The 15,591-nt window shown below is 41.3% G+C and overlaps 1 protein-coding gene across 1 annotated transcript in view; it reads right to left on the bottom strand.

Annotated features, from left to right (window-relative positions):
- ccdc102a (coiled-coil domain containing 102A) overlaps positions 1 to 12,889 on the bottom strand; it is a 66,706-nt gene extending 53,817 nt beyond the window's left edge. The window contains exon 1 of the mRNA XM_066713661.1: positions 12,697 to 12,889. The gene's annotated coding sequence lies outside the window, so the exon portion shown is untranslated. The remainder of the gene's footprint in view (positions 1 to 12,696) is intronic.
- Between the last annotated feature and the right edge of the window lie 2,702 nt (positions 12,890 to 15,591).

Below are 15,591 nucleotides of genomic sequence, written 5' to 3'. Positions count from 1 at the left end.
ATGAATGAAGACCAGATGGAGGAGAGTAGTATGGGTGAAACTTCACAGCGTGACCCCAGTGAATCTGTCCCGAAGAAAGGTGCGTCGTTGATAGTGTGGACATGATTTGGTTTCAAGACAAATGACACAGAACAGGGAAATGTAATGTCAGAAGTGTCATGTTATTTTTGCTTTACAAACAGTATAAAATTGCCATTAAAAAATACCGTCATACCATAAAAAATGTGAAAAATACCATGATACTGCATTTTGGCCATAACGCCCAGCCCTAGCTGAGAGTAAACGGGCAACCTGACCTGAGTCCCAAGAGAGCAGTGAGGAGTCTTTACAGGAGATGCACATCATCTTTCCACTGCAAAAACATCTCCAGGCCACCCCAAACCCCACCTTCCTTCTCAATCCAGAACTGAAGAGACATGCAAAAACATGCATGTTGAACTTCCATATTTCACTGTGTAGGACACAATAAGAAATCTATCACTGCCAATCAATAAGAAACCTATTACTAACACAAATAAAGAAACCAAAGGGTGAAAATATAACTCACACACAGACTGAGTGGTTGAAAAGCTGTGGTGCACTGCTACAGTATTTATAGCTATAATTCATTCATGACCGGACACCAATATAGCTTCTGCCATTTCAGCACGTATGATATTTTGCAAGGCCACTGAAACATCTTTGCTGAAACAGCTTATCCCCACCGCAGACAGGCTCTCTCTACAAGTAACTGCCCTGACCCGAAATTGGGAGGTCGCCCTGTTTCGATTGATTGAACTGGAGGGGGCAATGTGGACAGGTTGCAGCCAAGCCATTATCTGTCTCTTAAATGGTTTTAACAAGGAAATAAGGGGTCAGTTATAGGGAGTTTAGTGAGTAAGGGGCCATCTGGTCTCAAGTCAAGTCTTTTACCAGCTGAACAGAAGGTTTCTGCCTCCCCCAATGGGAGTTCAGCTGGCAATTGTGTAAATACAAAACTTGTATTCCCTGTTAATGAGGATTTGGGCGCTGTACATGCATTGATCAACCTGCAAGAATGCACAAACACACTGCAGCCCAGCCCCCCTTACACTGGACTGTGAATGGAGATATGCCTTTGGTTGAACAGACCCTCACTGACCTACCCAATGAGAGAAACTGTCAAAAAGATATGGTGTGTCCTGCTTTTAAAAGAGGACACACCCCTTTTCTCATTTGCTTTTTAAAGACTTTAAAAAGGTAGCAAGCCTAATCACACAAGTATAAATTACTAAATTAAACAATCCACTGCCAGCACTCTAGTCAACACTGACATTGTCACTGTACACTTCTACAAAGACAAAAACAAAACCCACTTACTCCAGAAACTTCACAGCATCCGCTCTCTGGACTGCGGGTGCAAACATCAGATCCACAATGTACACTGCATCTCTTTCTCACAAGTTATTTTGGGAAGGCAAAAATTAAGGCTGACAGAAAACATTCCACAAACCCTGAGCATCACACGCAGCAGTTCTGTCTGGCTGCTCACTGAAGATGCCTGCTGGTTTTATCTGTTTTTCAAGTCATGCCATGTACAGCTTCAGTGGAATCGCCAGGCCTTCGTCTTACATCTTCACAGACAAACAATTTAATAAATATTTTTCACAAGGTGCCGCTGTCATCTCTTCTCCCCGTGTATTAAATATGAAGTAAAATAAATACACAAGCATTTATACAAATAAGACCAAAATGAATTAGTGTGAAAAGAGGTGTAAAGGGTGTGGCAGCACACTTATTTTTAATTTGAATTAAAATTTAAAGAATATCCACACTTCACACAGAATTTCTTGCACATCAGCTGCCTTGTGCAGTTTGTCTTGTGTCTAATATTATCATTTGCAAACTGTTAATGGCTCACAAAGCTGTTGTTCTAATTCCCTTAACATAGACCCCGTTCACACTTGAGATTTGAAATCTGTGACTCCTTTCACATATGAGTTAGGCCGGCCCTGGGCCGGGTCAAAACTAGATCCAGTTCACACTTATTAGGCTGGCCCTGGGCGCCTCAAATTTAGTCCAGCTTTTTTCAGACACCCCGTTCACACTTGCTGTTTTAGGAGCCTCAGTTCGTCACATATGCGGGTCGAAAGATTTAGGCTGGGTCGAAAAGCAGAACTAGTTTTGACCCGGCCTAGGGCCAGCCTAAATCTATGACCCCGTTCAGATATGAGTTAGGCCAGCCCAAGTGTGAACGGGGCCCTAGTCCCACTTTTCGACCCGGCCTAATACCGGCCTAAATGTGACTGTGACGCGCCGGCCCTGGGCGTCAGCGTGTGACGCAACTCAAGCCCCGCCCCCCGAGATGATTGAAGTCTGAAATGTAACAGTATGCATTTTACACGTGGAAATTGCATTGTGAAATTATGAACGGTAACATAACTTTATTAATTATCCGAATTTTGCATTAAAACGATATAATTTTTACCGAAGCAGGTTTCCATTCAAATCAATGCATTTTAAAACGAGACCAGCTGTTTACTATGCAATCCGAAATGCGATTATATTGAGCTGAGCAGTACAATCACAAATGCCGGCTTTGGAGGAAACAACTGCGATGGTTTACAATGTGGATGAAGATGAAGTTAAGACAGAACCCGCAGGAAGTGCGCAGCGCTGCTGTCTGATATAATATAGACGCGTCACAGAGGCTGCTTTCCATGCAGACGATTGCATACTAATGCATACGATTTCTTGTGATTTAATGCAGATGTCCTAATAAAGGTGCTTCGCTTTCGGGTGAATTGAATAACAGCACTTTTAGACTTGCAGAACCGAAGATATACATTTGAAAAGGGAAATATATTAATTAGATTCCCCATTGAACCAGCACATTTTTAATTATATTCGAAAGCTTTGGCTGCAAAGGGTTAAGATTACTTTCAAAGAAAATATATAACCGATCAATAGCCTATATATTTACATCAATATTAATAACTTGTGATTATGAATACATTGCATACACCTGTAATCAGACCTAATGTCCTGCGTCACTGGTTTGTTTGAGCAGATTTGTTTATTCCCGGCATGCATTTCGTTTAGGCCGCTTTTCGCCCGCATATGCGACGCACTGATGCTCCTAAAAGCGCAAGTGTGAACGGGGTGTCTATAAAAAGCTGGACTAAATTTGAGGCGCCCAGGGCCGGCCTAATAAGTGTGAACGAGGTTTAAGACTCCGTTCAAGGTGAGGTCTGATTCTGAAGATGCCAGAGTCCCTGTAGGAGACCGAACAGAGGTCAGGACCCAAAAGCCCCGAGATGATTTACTGAGCCTCCTGCACAAAGGGGCCCAGCTGATTGTGATTAAATCCCTGTGTGTCCCGGTCTGCCAGAGTGATTAAGGAGATGCTCCATTCAGAAATCATGTTCCTGTAACACTTACAGTATTTCCTGTTTCAACGAGAGAGAAAGAGTTGCCTCCGGGGCAAACCACACTGGCTTGAGCAATACATTTTGCATTTATGACTCAAACTCTCTCCCCACGCTTCCTGTGCAGGAAGCACCTCTGCATTTGATTTCAGGAGCTCTGCATCAGTTTCAATGGGGGCTCTGGATGAGATCTAGCTTGACAGTAACTTGGATTCACTACCTAGGCATTAGGGTAGTCAACAGTTACTATCAGGCAAGGGCAATTGAGCATGAAAGCCCCTAATTCTTCCTAACATGGTCAGGTCAAGGGAGAGGGAGAAACCATAGCATTAGATGTGAAATACTCCCTGAGGAAGAATTTATGGTTTCGCCACTGCCAAGAGAAACCTCAATGAGCCCACTGTACTGTCTCACGGGCTGCCCAGCATCATTCTGTCTGGTAAACCATTATTGGATGCTAAATGGATAATTCACATGTGGAGTGTTTGTTTAGTGCACCCCCTGGCCATATAGCCCCCTCTGTCGCCATTTAAGAGATTTCAGTGGCCTCTTGCTAAGACCAGTCTGTTGGCTGATATCCGTATTCAATACTGTACAATTGACTGTAGGCATCCATACAATAACAATAGGATAGCCTATCCCCTACAACTCACCCATACAGCCATAGATATTATAATTCCCCTAGCAATTACATGTCATCAAACTTAATCCCTATATTATACAAAATAGTTTGTAATGCCAAGAAGAGATGTAAACCTATAGTTTACATTCTACATTTATTTTTGTAGGGATAATAACATAGCAAGGTTTACAAGGCTCAATAAATGCAATTTGTTACTTTCATTATTCTTTTGCTGGTCTAGACCAGTCTCTCCGTGTACAGTAGTTACACTAAATGATTAAAAAGAAGAAAGAATAAAAAACACAAATGTGCATTTAAGCTTTAGACATTTGAATTTGATTTGCACAGTCTGCTTTTTCCCCCCTCTGGTCTGCCCTGTGCTCTGTTATCATTGGGGCCACATTATAGTAAATTACCCAAGTGATATAAAACACTGTACAATCTGGAGTACATTAAAAGCACAGAGAGCAAATGCATTTAGTATAGCAAAGCCCTGGTAACACCCAAGGGACAGTTAACCTCTCTGCTCCTCTGCTGTAGTACAGTACTCAAAAGACCCAACAAAAGAAGCTCTTTAATAACCAGTCATAGTAGATAGGCTCCGCTTTATTATAAAACCTAACAGATAGATTGGACATGTGGTCTATTGCTTACAGAGTGGAAGTGGCCATGCACAACTGGGACTCTGATGGGCCATCTATCTGGCTGTGTTGCTCATTTGATACATTCTTGCGATTTCCAACCACCAATTTATTTTCTAGCCTTGGGGGGTCTGGGGTTCCTAGATCGCCACCCCCTCCCTTTCCCAGACTTCCAGTAGTCCCACGCTGTAATTCCACTGCTCCTGCGGAGGCTCTGGTTACTACAGCACACAGAGTGTTTTATTACTGCCCTGCTCTCCCTGGGGCCAAACCAGAATCCTGTTCCTCAACAGCACACTAACTGGCAAGATTTATCAGACCCTCTCATTTGCCCCATATATAAAAAAAGAAACATGCTTGCAGGTTCAGGTTGAAGTGACTGTGTATAAACTTAAACATACTACAGCTTCCCTGTTAACTGCAGCAGTGCCTTGAACGCCATGGTCCACTTAAAGAGAGAAATGGCAATGTCTGGTACATAACGTAGCCCTAATACTTTTGATTATTTTATCATTTCTATCCTTATTTTCATAATAGCATTAGCATCTATGGATTTATGTTTTGGATAGAGACCTACATTTTCACAGTGTGTTGCTATTTGCAAGCTAGTTTCCTTTCACATGGAAAGCAGAGGCCAGTTCTTGGATGTTTCTCTTCAGCTCTTTTCCATTCCCAACTTATAATTCCATCACCAGGTGTTTGTATTCCAAATATTTCACAGGAAACTTTCACAGGCATGCATCCTCTCTCTGTATTGATTGTACAACTGTCTAAGTCAAATTATATCCTTTGACAAAAAGAGAGAGCATTGCAGCGTACATTTTGTTGTCTCAAATTTGCATAGCAGTTATGCTAATCAAATATAATTTTGCTTAGCAACACGAGTTGCTTGATTAGCAATTTAAATTGATCTACCAATGATCAAAAGTGGTGTTTTTTATGATTTGTTCTCATGACATATGATATGAGCACTGGAACTGCTGTGGTAATACAAGTTTTAAACTCTATAGATGCATAACATTCAGCATCAGACTCAATGCAGATCATGATATCTGTCTTGACTAATACAGTTATGCACTTGAAGTGACTTTCAATACAACTTCTTTATTTTAACCCTCTGAGGCCGCCCCATTTTTGCCTGATTTTACTGTTGTCATATTTTAACTCATAACTCTGTAACTACAAGGGCTAGAGGCAAGTATCTCAGCACAAATTGGAAATTCAGAAAATAACATAAATAACTGTTTGCCCCACCAGTTAATACTGAAATCAAAAAAGTGAAGAAAAACAAAAGCGCTTATAAGAAAAAAATGTTTTTTTTTGTAAATATAACACTTTTTTAGTGCTCCAGGTAGACTTTTCACACTGGACAGTGAAACTTCTAAGTCTTATGAACTTGTGTAAAAAGAACTACTCAAATCTGACCTCCAGAAGAGAAATTACAACAACCGGAATAAGTATATACAAGTAAATAAGAATACTAAACAGGGAAAAAGAATTCCAAACATCTGGCTTTTGAATCTTGTCCCTTTAGGCCTTACAGAGACACAGGCTATTCTTTACAAGAGCGCCTGTGTGTGTTCATGCAGTAACTCATCTCAGCCACCCCGCTGCCATGGCGTGTTATTCTTGCACAGAGCGCACGGTCAGCGGCTTTCATAGTGCTGTCAACACACTCGGCATCTATTATTTGGTTTTGAAGGGTAATGTGTTTTATTTTTTGTGTCCGCTTCCATTTTTCTACGCTGTATTTGTTTTTCTTGCTCAACCGCGTCTCCTCTGTGCGCTGTGCCTCTCACACTGAAGGCCGATTTATACTTCTGCGTAGGTCCGCGGTGGGGCGTCTCTGCGTAGCGACGCAGAGCAGGGGGTTGTGGGTAAGCGCAGCCGCAGAGGCAGGCAGCGCTGATTGGCTGAGCAGGACATTGTGAGAGCCGCGGCCAGGCGCGCTGTGGGTCTGTGTGTAGCGCCGCCGCAGAGAAACCATGTGGTGACAGACGAAAGTATTTAAAATGCAGCCACAAAACGCAATTGTCCACATAATTAGTATTTTGTCCCTCGAACTGCACATTTCGTTAATATAATTCACATTTGTCCCCACGAAATGCCCACGTATTTCGTGCTTGGAAATTTTGGACGAAAGGTAAAATGTACTTTCCGTGGACAAAATGAACAATTAGCATCCATGATCGTACAGAACCTGATCGAGGCATTGATCCAGAGAGCCGGGTTTACAACGTGATCAGGACTGAATTCCAAAGGAAAGTTAGAAACTTGCTGAGCCGATCAGACGAGCGCTATATCAGGTGCAAATTTAATACAATAAATCATGCTAATAATGGCAATCGGCATGATTATAAATCTTTCACAATTATTAATTTAATTACAAAGCCCATATTGTCGGCTATATGTATTAAAGTATTCAGTGGGCTATAGCCTATCACACGAACTGCGGGTCTGGCTGTTGGAGAAGAACGTATTTATATCTCATTCATTGTGAGGAGTTTAACAGCTGAAACGCCATATATGTATCTAATTCAAATATATAGTAACATATAAGAACGGATATGCAGGAGAAATTCACATGAGCAGAGACGTGTGTATGTATGTTCTAGTGTTAAGTCTCTAGCCAACAATAGCAAGACAATAGATATCTGCACATACAGGATGCAATTTGTATGTGTGTGTGCGTGTAGTTTCTGTAATAATAATACAATAGCATGTTATTAACAGTATGTGTTCATTTACATCCATACAATCGTAGGTGCACAATAGAAATCGGGTTTCGTTTCTGCAGATGGCGATTGTTAACGCGACACTGCCCCCTCTGGACGCGTCTCTCTTACGTGCGAGTGTGTTGGCAGACAGCTGTGACCGTCTGCGCATGTACGCACAGACGCAGACGCAGACGCAGACGCAGACGCAGACGCAGACGCAGACCGTAAACCAGCCTTATCACAGCCCAGTCCTGTATGAGTGACAGACCCGCTGGCCAATCAGGGGCGGGATTCGGGTAACAGGGCACGGAATGCGGCCCGCCTCTCGGGTGTCACCAAAACAAAAACAAAAAAAGAAACATACGCGATTCTTAAAGGGGAGGTACCTCAGCACTGCTTATACGCATTTACGATGCTTGTTTTGAGTCGGAAAAACGTATTTTAATGCCTCGCACAATCAGCGAATCTAACAAGAAAATGCATCGCAAACGGAGGTGAATTGACTCGCTTTTTGCGATGCGAACCCTGACAAAATGTTCGCTGCATTGGTTGTAAAATATTTATTTAAGGAAGAAAGCGGTAACAAAGTTTATCCATGCTGTTGTGACTTCATTCATTCATTACACTTTTTGCAAAGACTCAAGCAGCATCCTAGACTAGACAAATGAATGTTAAGTCTTGTTTTACATTTTTCAGGACTTTGTTTGAAAAAGGAAAGAAAAAAACAAAGTGACAGCTCGTATAAACTTAAACAATTTCAGCAAAGTATGCGGGAGGCCCGTGACCTCTCAATATTAACACTCCAAGGTCACACAATGTTTAATTTGCGCTGCTTTGTACCCCGAGTTGGTTTTGACAGGAATGTGCAACAATGTCTGCTGACTACCAAGCACAGAGAGCCTAATTCCTTACTTTACAACTCAACTTGCTGGTTAAAGAATTACAGTTATGCATTCCAATTACCACCACCCCCTCGTCTACAGCTATGACAAGGGAAAAGCACTGCTGTGACAAGCTGCTTTAAATGTTTTCAAAACAGCCAATTAGGCTGACAGTTTACTAAGACCACTAACACATACTGGGGGAACAGGAGGTTACCTCCCAGCATCTAGGCTTTCCAAAGAAGCCTTACAATGATACAATCAAGATCTCAGATTTATCACAGATTAAAATCACAGCCATATGTGCAGCTTAGTGCTCTTCCCCCCCAAGTACTCTGTGTTTCTGCCTTTAAAACTACAACTGAGCTATACAGAACAAGAGAATCGCCATCATTGATCTGAGAGCTTTTCTTTCTACACTTTTATATAAATCCACTGTCAAGTTAATCAAAGAAGCTGTAGAAAGAGTATGACATTAAACACAGATATTAAAAGGTCAATCACAGCAGATAAACATGAAGACTTAGACCTAGTTACAGAGCTTTCCTCCTCAGAGAGTCATCAGAATCTGGCCTCAGATTTTGCAACCCAGAGTGTGCCTGTCCATCTGTGAGCTGTAAGATCCTGTAGAGCTAAATCACTGTGTTGTGTTAGTGAGCACCTACAATGTATACCATGTATCAGGGATCTAACACATTAGTAATTAGTAAAGTAAAGAGATGAACTGCGCTTAATGCTGGCGATAAAGAAAACAAAATGCCATCTGCAGCTATGGAGGCTCTAGGCTGAGCTTGTCTAAGACACCGTTCATGCTTGTGCATTATTCAACCAGCGAAAAACTGCCCTAGACCTTAAAAACGATTGTATGACTGGAACTAAGAAATTAACCCACCATGATTCACTGTACAGAAGCCATAGACAAGCACCTAGTCATGAAGATTGCAATACTGCACTAGTCCAGAGTTCTAATGGAATCTAATGCAGTTCATTTTATTCTATTTTATTATTACTTCAGTCTAAAGTGTGTACAGGCAATGAAATGCCATGCAAAGAAAAAGTAAATATGAAAAACATTTGCTGTTGTGGCAAAACACACTATCCATTCAAACTATTAAACTGAACTGAAACTAACCATATTCCTCCCGGATGAGAAGAGGTTTTACACAATGATTTAAGACTGTCTGGGATCAAAGTTCAAGTTACTCATAGAATAGGCCTAGTATACAAGCATTTTCCAGCAGGAGCCTGAGCTGTGCCCTGTGTTACAAAATAATTCACAAATGTCTTTAACTAAACATGATAGATGTGGTCTTAACAGTGGACTTGATTCAAGTTAGAATGAGTGCAATTGTGAAATGCAGTGGAAACCCGACATAAAGCACTAGATCTAACAATTAAAATCAGATAAAAATCTTTAAAGAAAGCACATGGTTAATTGAGTAATCAGAAACTAAGCAGGAATGGTGGCAGCCACATTGCAGATTGAGCAGGCAGGGATACTGGAGAATAAAATGCAGTACAACTTAAGTGCAAATGCTGGGTTTACTCTGTAAGTGTTTTGACTGGCACATCATTTACAATTTCAAACATTCCAGTTACCAAATGTGTCAATGCCCGAAGCCAACATTTTAATTTAAAACGTGTGCTAAATTATTGTTGTGTAAAGCGCACACTAATGTGCTAGAATGACATTTTGTATTTGTATGATTTATTACAGTATACATGAAAATCACTAATAGTCTCATTGTGAAGACCTATGTCCATCTGTGTTGAAAACAAACACAATCCATGTATTACTCCAGAGCCTGGGTAAATATATGAGCCAAGTCCCATGTTTTTGTTTTGCTAGGGATGTTCATGTATTGCAGAGGGAAAAAATAATAAATAATCAAATGATAAATGGAACACACAATTGCCTTTACAGTCCAAGTCAACTGAGAGTCAACAGATACCAGATGGATCATAATTCTCAGGCACACTCCCTCCAAAAAATTGCGTCACCATAGTAACCACTTATGAATCTTCATGAATCATGAAAATGAGAGTTGGAGAGGGAGGGGGTATTTATTTTCAGTAGAAACCAGATTATTGTGATCTTTGTGGTGTTTACATGCACAGATTCATAAAGATAGTAAAACAAATAATTCAAAAATGCTGTAATAATTAGTATTTGTGTAAACTATCCCAGCCACATTCACACTATTATACAATCATCAACTATGATATGTTTAGTATACATTCATAATCATGAATAACCTACATTTGCATATGAAAAAGAAAAAACGATCATGTGTTCACTTCATAGTAACTCCATCACATTACAAAACAGTTTTACCATAACATCTATTGTAACAGGATGTAGCCTACTATAAGCAAAACTCCAGAGTTTAAACCATGCATAGAAAAGAACATGAGAAGAATAAGAGAGCTGATGTATAACTGCAAGAGATTCCAGATGTTGAAGTCAGACCATTTTTAAAACACGAGGGACAAAAGATGGACGGATAACAGGGAAACTAGGGTGAACAGTGAATCTTAGTTTCCAGTTAGAATTTTAACTTGTTTTGGTTTCGGCTTAACACTAATCTCCTTTGATTATATTAAATCAGCCCAGGAACCTTCCTTAATGATTTTAAGATTTGAAATAATTACCCAGCAAGGGTTTTCAGTACCAAGAATGGAAAGTCTAAGGCTTACTGTATCTAAATGAAATCCTCTGAACTCCTATAAACACAAGTCTGAGCGCAAGGCTCTGGTTTTATTATTGGGTGTCAAGGTGATGGTTTTGAAGCAAACAGATGTGCTGTTTGGGGAGAGCGTGACTATCAACAGCCACTGTACAAGAAAGTGTGCTTCCCCATCCAGAGGCCAAACCCACACTTCTCAGTTTATGATTCTCAGTGGTTACGATCTGGATTGAAGTGACAACATGGAGCTTAGGATGCAATGAATATAAATGCATTAAACCTTCTCTGTAGTAAGGAGCTGTCAGCACTGACATATTTTTAAACTTGTGAAGACACCACCACTTCAAATAGAGATATTCACATGGACTCCAAACACACATCATCGTTCAGGCATTTCTTGGGGAGTTATTTTTATGTTTTGAATACGTGAACTGTATATATGTTTGCCTGACTCTAGCTTCACCTTTAGACTAATCATTGCAATTATTTCCAACTTTATCAACCACTGCACAAGATTGCAGCTTGTTAATAATGGCGCAGTGACAGCAAAACATATCTCCACACGATGTGAGGTTCTTTTTCAAAAGGCTCAATTTCCAACTTACTGAAATATTCATGACTCACGCTGTCAAAGTTAAAAAGATGAAACGCTAGAGCTGGTTAAGGCATCGCATGAACAAGTGACGTAATACACATATCAGCAGCGAGTATCTGGAGGATCGTGCTTTGGGTCTAACGTTGCACTGGCAACTTGGGATGTTATCTTCAAATGTTAAACGATCATCGGTTAGTATGCGGTTAAGTTCATGAATCTTTCAAAATCATGTACTTAGCTGCTCTTGGGACAATTCAGTCCTATCTATGCTATCTTGTATTTAAAGCATGCAGAATATATACCAAGTACAATAGTGCTCGTTTGAAAAAGTTTCTGACCATTTCAAATCCCGCCTCCAGGAAAGTACAAAATGAAAACTGATTGGATATGATACTCTCCAAAACCAGTGTTATGTTTAGTTTCCCATTGGACACCAGTGCCACCCATCCAAACATCCCAGTCTTCACGTTTGGTACCGCCGTCACCTGGCTCCAGGAGGGACAGACCGATCATGAGAGGTCGTGTTCGAGTCGCGCAGATTCCCGCAGTTCTGCGCCGCTCCACCAATGGGATCGGTGGAATTCCGCAGATCTGCGCAGAACTGCGGACATCTGCGCTACAAGACCGCGACCAGAACTTCGGACTGTGCAGCTGCGGAGCGAGTTTGTGAATACACGTGAGCAACCAAAGAGACCTTAACGAAGCAGAGCTGAATAATACTGTGTGCATTATTATATTCATTCATCCATATGTGCTTAAGCCCTCTACCACTCAAACAACCCTTTGTAGCTGATGATAGTTGTACTGGAGGACTGTGCGTGTGTGACAGAGGGAAGAATATAACATTTATTAAAAACGCCTCCAGCAGCCTGGAATACCAATGCATGAACACTGAACAGCACAGCCATAGCTAGAACAGACGGAGCGAAACACATTCCTACGCGAGGTACGAACGGGGACAGATCAGATGAGAAACATATGGGTCCGTAAAGCGACAAAATACACCACAATTGTACACACTGTTATTGCAACTAGCCTGGGTTCAAGCAAACACACTGTCTGTGCATGGAGTTGTGTACTGCCCAGCTATACTGTTTGCAACGAATTTTTAAATGATATAAACCAACCGTTCTCCATGCCACAATAGAAATATGCATAAACACCTACCGTATGGGTATCCAGTAGCGGTTCTCAAGTATGTTTTCTATTCTGTTCTGGGTTTCTTTCTCCCCGACCCCCTATTTTTTTTTCTTTCTTTTTTTTTTCTTCCAACAGGAATTTCCTTGGGAAAGACAGCGAGCAGGAGCCTGGAGGGGGTGGAGTCCCGGATGAGGGCGGGGCCTAAGCGGACACGAAGACGAGAGAGAGGTCGAGAGGTTTCCGCCTCAGCCAATCCAGCGGGGCGGTGGGAGGGTGACGTCTGGAAGGGGCGGGGTTTCATTCCTTACGTTTTTCAAACAACCTTAGCCCATGTTTTTCTTTTTTTATTGGAATATTCCACCTCCTTTTGTCTTTGTGCTGCACAGGAATGCTCAGGTTGTGGACAGGAGCACATATATTTTCTAAAATGTTATATCAATTTAATCCCAAGGTTATCTAGGCTCACCTAGAGGAACATATATAATGCAAGCAAGATTGTTTAGGGTCCTGCTTGGTGTTGTTTATATATTCAGGGCTTTGACAGTTCTGTGATCCGGTGAAGACTAAATTCAGGAAAGTTAAGAGCATGATTATTTGCCCCACATGTGATCCATTCTGTTTTTTTAAAGGGAACCAGGGTTTGAATCCTATTACCTGCAGTAATTAGGTCAAAGGGATAATTGGGCTATTTTTATTGAGTTATTTTTTATTAGAGTTATTTATTAGAGTTTTTATTAGAACATAAGAAAGTTTACACATGAGAGGAGACCATTCGACCCGTCGTGCTTGTTGATCTGTTATTGATTTCAGTTGGCTCAATGGGGCTCTTGGCCCTCCTTTACTGTTGTCCCCATTCAGCAGTGTTGGGAGCCATCGCAGAGCATACAAACAAATAACTTGCAACCCCGACTGGTGGAAAAACGTTCAAGACCACATTTTTCTATTAATTTAGAGTCCAATAAAAGGCGGTGATGGTGCTGATTCAAACTGCCAGGCTTGTTTCAATGTGCGAAAAAAGTTTAGAGCAAATTTCTGCCAAAGGTCTAAGGCTCTTAATGGTGTCTCCGAAAATCTGCCTGTCAGTCTTGCCAGCTGTAAATCAAGGGATCTCGGAGTAGCTGAAAAGAGGGTGTAATTGGAAACAGTGAGGCTGCTGTCCCTGCCAGCACTGGGATACTGGTTTAATTAGGGGAGTTTATATCCCTGCGTTACGTATGCTCTCCGCAAAGCCCCTTTCATGAAAGGCGTGTCTTTGAAGTCTGCTATAGGGTGGGTGCTGATGGTTAGCACCAGAATCCCTTACAGTAAGCATTTTATGTTTTTTCTTTTTTCTTTAATGAAGCACAATGACCTAAATTGCTCACTGTAACAGGAGATGCACTCTTGCTGTGATATCAGATCCCAAGCAGAGAAGGGAGGACAGAGAAATTCTCAAAGTGGGGCCACTATTACAGAAGCACTGGCCCCTATCCAGACCCTGGGTATGAAAGTGCTGTGAGTGCAGAGAACCACACAGAGAGAAGGCCGACAATTAAAACAGCAGGGAGAGACTGAATTCTTCATTTTCTGCTTTTTCCTTTTCAGTGTCTGCCGAAGGTGGGGGAAATTGCATTAAAGATGATTGATTACAGCTGATAATGAGAGAGCTCACAGAGGTTTAGGTTTCTGCAGAGCAAGCATGGAAATTGTGGGTAAATGATTTTGAGAGATTCAATGTGATAAGAGCATCAAAACACAAGAACCACCAGGTGCAGTTTCTGTTCATCGTACAAAATGATGCCTCTTTCATTCAAACGAACAATATGTAATAATTTAGATGGACCGTTCCAAAAAAATCTTTTTTTTTTTTTTGGAAAGCATACAGAACAACCTTTTTATGAAATCGTTAACGTTTCCATAGGCACAAGCAGGCAGCCTCAAATATTTCAAAGCTCCTTCTAGCTGATCCTGGTGTTAAATTTAGAGCTGAATTTCACTGCTGGGGTTTTTCTAAAGCTGTGAAACAGAAGGAAAATATCCCTGTCAGTGCAATGCCATTGCACACAACACAGCTCTCACACTCCCAATCTGAACACCCAGGCTTCTTCCAAAAAAAAACCAACACATTAAAACTTCATCACGCTTGAATGCAGAACATTCCTCTGGGTTTAAACTTTTAATTGAAGTTATACACAATGACCATAGCTCTCTCGAGTTATTATGGAAAGGGAGTGCAACTTGAGGGTTGTAAATTTAATCTATTGTCTAGACCTCTTGTGAAAGATTCACCAAAGCATGGATTTTTAACACTTCCCAACCAGATATTATGTTTTGGTTATTATTATAATAATTTATGAAGCTGTACTAAGCTTTGTGTCTGGAGGTCTGGGCTGAAGATTGTTTACTGTACTATGCTTGTGATTGTTTTTGAAAATCTTAATTTATTTATTTATTTGTACTTAGAGATTTGTACTGCAGACTTGATCAACTCTATATATATATATATATCAGAGCAGAATCCGTTTATTGGCAGGGAAGCACAGCCTCTGGAGCACAAATCTCCCTCACACACAACCCTGCTCAGAGTCTGAATGTGCCCGCGGAGACTGGGGCACCCCAATTTATCCCCTCATCCCCATGGGCTGCCTCCCCAATCACTGCTCTCCCCACTTTCCCGTACGGGTCCAACCACTGTCCCCGGAACCCATAATTTCCCAACTCGGCCCCAAACCTTCTGCTCTACCCTACAGACACACAGAACTGACACGCACACAGACACACTGCAGCCTCCACTTGACATCACAGTCCCAGATCACCACAATATCTATGTATATATGAGACATGGAAACAGTGACTCTCAGTACAGCATGGTGGGCACATCTGAACTGAATCACACATGCCTTGCATTTTAATGCAATAATAAAAATAAATGGTTGTGGCTCT

Source organism: Amia ocellicauda, chromosome 9 (genome assembly GCF_036373705.1).
Source record: "Amia ocellicauda isolate fAmiCal2 chromosome 9, fAmiCal2.hap1, whole genome shotgun sequence".
NCBI lineage: Eukaryota > Metazoa > Chordata > Actinopteri > Amiiformes > Amiidae > Amia > Amia ocellicauda.
The sequence above is the reverse complement of the archived record's forward strand: the minus strand, read 5'-3'. Positions and strand labels throughout refer to the sequence as shown.